The sequence below is a fragment of the Triticum dicoccoides genome, chromosome 3B, assembly GCF_002162155.2.
Source record: "Triticum dicoccoides isolate Atlit2015 ecotype Zavitan chromosome 3B, WEW_v2.0, whole genome shotgun sequence".
Taxonomy (NCBI): Eukaryota; Viridiplantae; Streptophyta; class Magnoliopsida; order Poales; family Poaceae; genus Triticum; species Triticum dicoccoides.
The window spans coordinates 609,332,392-609,338,053 of NC_041385.1; positions in this window are offsets into that span (position 1 = coordinate 609,332,392).

Below are 5,662 nucleotides of genomic sequence, written 5' to 3' on the forward strand. Positions count from 1 at the left end.
AGGGGGACACAGCTTCATTGACTTACTGCAACTGCCTTTGGGTGAATGACACATGGGCCCAATGGGTGGCTGGCCCACCTATCATACAGCCAAAGGCAGGTGCACTAGAGGGTCGAGGAGTAGTACGAAATCCTACGCACCTACGCACGCTAACCAAGGGCAAGAGTGATCACTTGAATCGCAAGATTAGTTGACCAGAAGCTAAGCTAGACCCATGGAGGCGATGAGCGCGAGCATCAGCCGGCTGTGCCAGATGGTCCACGATGCCGGCCTGCGGCCCGGCACTAAGGAACGTCTCCAGGTATTGCTTGAGGCCGCCAGGGCGAGGGGCCTCTTGGGCGACAACTTCGTCTCCTTGTTCGACGAGGTCCTCGTCAGTTTCCTCGACAAGTTCACCGTCATCAAGAAGCTCGCGGACGACTTTGACGTACGCCTCCAACCGATGCACCTAGGCTCTGCGATGCCCGCCACCCTCAACGGCCACTATGGTGACAACCTCTTCAACACACTGGTGGCCCTGCGACTGCCCGCCGTCGCACCGGAGAATGTCCACCTCGAGGTCGCGCTTGCCGCACAGCGCCGCACGCAGCAAGACACCATCGACATAATCACCCACGTCTACGCGCAAATCGTCCACAAGGACTACTACATGCAAGAGGAGGATGATAGGACGCTGGCCTTCTTGGACCGCAGGGCAACCCTGGACGGCATTGTTCAGAAGCACGTTGAGCTCGCCGCCAACGCCGCTGCTCCTCACATGTCGGTTGGTGACCTAGCGCACTAGGGCGTGAGGATGTCGTTGATGGATCTGTATGTATTTTTATCTTTCCGTCAAATCCATGTAGTAGTATATGGTACTACTAGTAATTATCTTACCTTTCGCATCAACTTCATAATTTTCGTACGTACTCCATGCATGAACGACGCCAGAACCAAACTTCTCATTACTCTAGGGGAAATCGTTATTTTCTATCTATCGGTCACGCCATGGAGCAGAACCAAATTTAACAAGTTACAAGTTCAAAAGGAAAAGCCTGCCGTGTTCGCATCGCATCCCCACATGGTTGGTCCGGCATGCCGCTCAAGGGGGAATGTGTGCGGTGTTGCATTTTCACTTACAAGTGGGACCGCAGTTGAGCAAACTGACTATCAGCAAACCCCCACCCCGCCCACCGCCCGATGGCTGAGAAAACAGGATGGAGAAGAGATGGTTGTAGCATGGACTCCAAGAAAATTGGTGTCGGGTGGGACTCGTGTGGGTGGCGTGTGTCGTACTGCTAGACGTGAATGCTAGTTATGGCGCATGCCACCCCACTATATCGAGCCTATATCGAGGTGCTAGTTACGTAGAACAAGTTTCCTGGAGTCTGTGCTCAGCCATCCTCTATCTCTCTTCTCAGCCAGCCAGCGGACGCGCGGAGCCCGTCGTCTATTTGCTCATATGTGGTCCCACATGTCAGTGAAAACGCAAGAGGACCCACTGAACCTGGACATCTTTCACATTGACGTGCTGGTGATGAAAAACAAATCCAATAATGATCTTTGGTGGCCGCTTTGGAGTTACTCAAGAGTAGTAAGATTCTATTTACAGTTTAACCCAAGATGCACATCACGTGGCTTCAACTACCACTGTATTTTCTTGCATGACATGACATGGATGCTGGATGTCCCACATGTCGGCAAAAGGAGGAAGAACCCGACCAAATCTTCGGTTGTGCTCTCAGATTAGACTAGTTGTGCTAACTTAAAAAAATTATTGTGTAGAATGGATGCAAGTTTTGGTATTGGGAAGAAGAGTACATCGATATATTGATAGAGCGCAATTTAGTAGATGTTCTAGCACTTTTAGCTAGCATAGAGGCTAGAGATGAGACTAGTGCACTTGTTGATACTCCTACTAGAATAGAGGCTAGACATGGGACTAGATGCGAGGAAGCAACGTCTACTTATTTACACTCGAAGAAGAAAGAAGCACGCAAGATCGAGCCTCCGCACGAAGAAAGAAGCACTAATCCAACTTACAGGAGCAGTTATGGAAGTTGGATATCTTCTAAAATGTATTCTTGTGGTTCTTGTTTTCTTTGGTCTTGCTTGTCTAGTCAAAATTATCGTTGGAGTTCGTGCAAGACGGAGGTCCGTTTGGGGTCGTGCATTGGAGTTGGCCTTACAAGTGGGACCGCAGTTGAGGAAACCGACTATCAGCAAACCCCCACCTCGCCCGTCGCGCGATCGCTGAGTTAGAGAAACGACGAGGTTGAAGAGATTGCTCTAGCATGGACTCCAAGAAATATGGCTTCAGATGGATGTCATGCTGATGGCGTGTGTCGTACTCCTGGACGTGAATGCTTGTTCTGGCCCATGGCACCCTACTACTCCTACAACTTATATAGTTCTCCTACTAGTAGTATCGAGGATTCAAGGTGCTGGTTACGTACAACAAACAGATTAACATATGGCTACAGTAGAAACACCCGCCCGACGCGTGAAGCATGTGAAGCTAGTACAAATAGTGTACTACTATTGCTGATTGGCCTCATCCGATAACCTGTTACAATGCACGTACAATTGTGTATTCAGAAAATATTTTTTTCCTCGTCACACCACTTACTCAGAGAAGCGACTCGAAAGCCATTTATAAATTTAGTAAGTTTATCACGGGCATATCATTTTATTACATACAATAGGTCATCAACCCACATTGACAACGAGGATACATTATAAATACTAAAGTTTTCATCACACAACAAATAACAAGCAATGAAATGAACTTCAACTCAACCAATCCTTGGCGTTGGAAACGCTTGCTTTGAACCACAAGTGGTTCTCTGGGAAGGGCCATCCATTGTCGATCTCGATACCAACGCAGGACTGATCATCCAGGCTAAAGCGGCCTACTATATCAGTACCAGGGTAGGGAACCACCGAAATGTCCGAGGTATAGATACAGTTGCTTCTCGTAAATGGTAGTAACGTTGTGTCAACATCAGTTGGATCGCCTTTCACCATCATTGGATAGTTTTGTCCAAGGAAGAGCGAGTTTTCTCCAAGACTATCAATTCTGTACTAGGGATAAGGTGTTGGCGCTAGCACACTAGTATCCATCCCGAATACCATGCAACGGGTGTTGGAATAGGTCCGGAGAGTAAGACCATGGGAGACCACATCTGCTTCCTTAGTAGTAATATCAGCAGTGGGCTGTATACACACAAGAAGAGGTGATCCATTGGTATTAGTTGCCAGGCGCCACCGAGTATATGGGTGCTGCTCGTCCTCATGCTCGTGATCATCACCATCGTCATCTCCCCCTTGGTTATAAAAATTTTCAAGTATAGGTGGTGGAATGTTCACATGACCTTGGAAACACAAGAAGAAGGTTAATTAGTAAAGGGAAACTTGCTAACCCGCATGCATGTGGATGAAACAATTATAATTATGGTGGAAGACAAACATACCGAAACTACGAGGATCCCATGCAGAAACAATGCCATGAGTGGTGGAAGCAAGCACAAGGCCCTCGTATTGAATTGCATCACAGTACTCATCCGTGTACATAAACTAATTTTTGAGCAATATCCATCCAGTCGAACCACGAAGGATGGCAACAAGCTTGGTGAAGATAGCAACAACTACATAGTTCTTGTAATTCCAAGAGCGGTTGGGAACTCGACAAATTGCTATCTTCCGTAGAAGACAGCCACCATGATCGTATTTGAACGTGCGTAGAATACCGGTGTGCTCAACCTCTGGGCAGTCTGCTGAGATTTTTGGAAGTGGAACCCGGTGACGAGTGTACACATTCACAAGTTCCCACTCGCAGTTGGACCCAATATAAACAACCCAATCTCCATTTGCGCCTGCCCAAGCCTTACCCTCAAGTAATGGAATCTTAACATCATATGTATCATTATCAAGCGGCATCAACTTGCACAAGGCGAGGCCTCCGTTGTCCCCGCGCCAGTCATCAGGGTCATGGCGAAGAAGATAGGGGAGATCAAACCACTCCTTGACCCTTGGGTTCCTTGTAATGATGTTATTAGTTTAGTTGAGAATGGTCTTGAACGAACCTGCCATGCTAGCCGAGGTGATGACGTCGCACAGGTCAATGAGTTCCTCCACCACGTCATCTATCAGATCGGGGCAAGAATAACGGGGTCGTTTCTGGCCTGTTCCCTCCATGGACAAGACGATTGAAGAATGGTAGAAGGAAGGGTGAAGGCAAATGGAGGAGGGACGAAGAGCGTGTGACAATAGTTCCAAATTGAGAGGGAAAGGCGAAGAGTCGATGGACGGTTGCCAGTTTGCCATGGTACATGAAGAGGCGCCCCGGCCTACACGCCCGTTCGGAAATACTAGTAGAAAAGGACTAGCCGTCGTCTCACTGATATGTTGGAACGGGACCACATGTCAACGAAACATAGTGTGTAATTTCTCGTGCAAAATGCGATCTGGCCACGTTGGCCCGAGGTGCCGCATTAGTTATTGACCTTTATTTTTTTAATGGCGTGCCGTTCAGTTTTGAAGCACGACTAACTGGTACTATACGCAGAGAAAATATAAACTACTCTACCACTACTCCACCTCCAGTATTAGTAGTATAAAAAAGATATATAGGCTGGAGCTTCAGCGCTTTCTTGCTAAGGGCTGCCCACTTGCTTCTCACACTATCACCCTCTCTCCATACCTAAAAAAGACGGCCTCTCTCTTCCTCCTCACTAGTGGTCACAGATCCGACGGGGAAGAAAAGGACGTGCAGCATTAACGCACTCGTCGTCGGCGAGCGAGGTCATGCACTGATGACAAGGCCGTCCTCTTAGACCTAGCGCCCGCGCAGGATGGCCTCCATCCCCAAGCTCGGTGCTGTAGTGTGTGCGGAGGATGACGACCACGAGCGAAGCCACTTCCCGCCGACCCTCAGGTATGCTACCTCTTTTCGAACCATACCCTTGTTCTATTACCCCATCTGCCACGTCGTTGCATGTGGATCTTTTTCCACTCCACCATCTTCCCAATTTGCTATCCTCTGCGCTGCTGGCCACGCAGACGAAAACCTTAGTTTGCACTATTAAAGGAAACCCTATGTCATGCAGACTAATCCATGTCTGGGTTGAATAAGGAAAGGAAGGGAGACTATACTATCCAGGAGAGTAGGCATCGAACCCGCATCTAGGTTGAAAAGGGGAAAATCAGTAGCTAAGGAACGAGTCTCGTGTCTCTTGGTTGAAGAAGGGTAGTAAGGCATGACAACGCAATAGAGAATGTCAGGTCGATCAGTTTGTTGTCCTCACATAGGAAAAAGGTGGCTAAAGAGAACAAAAATGGGACGTAATCCACATATGCTTCTTGGATATTCGTTGCTCTGGGCAACCATACCTCCCTCACCACTTTGCGTCCTTGGAGGTACATCGTACTGGTGCGCCCACTGTCCGGATGGGCTTCCCATGCTCTTATTGCCACTTTTTTGTTGTTAGTATAACGCCAGCAGTCAAGTCAAGCAATACTACTACTAAAGTGATGCCACATTTAACTAATGCCGCACTCAGTCTAATGTCACCGATAAATTTAAGCAATGCCATTTAATGTCACTGGATTATTTCAGGGTTAGCTGTTGATTGTGGATGTATTAAAGATTTCTGCCTTCAGATTTTTGCACTGTTAATGCTTA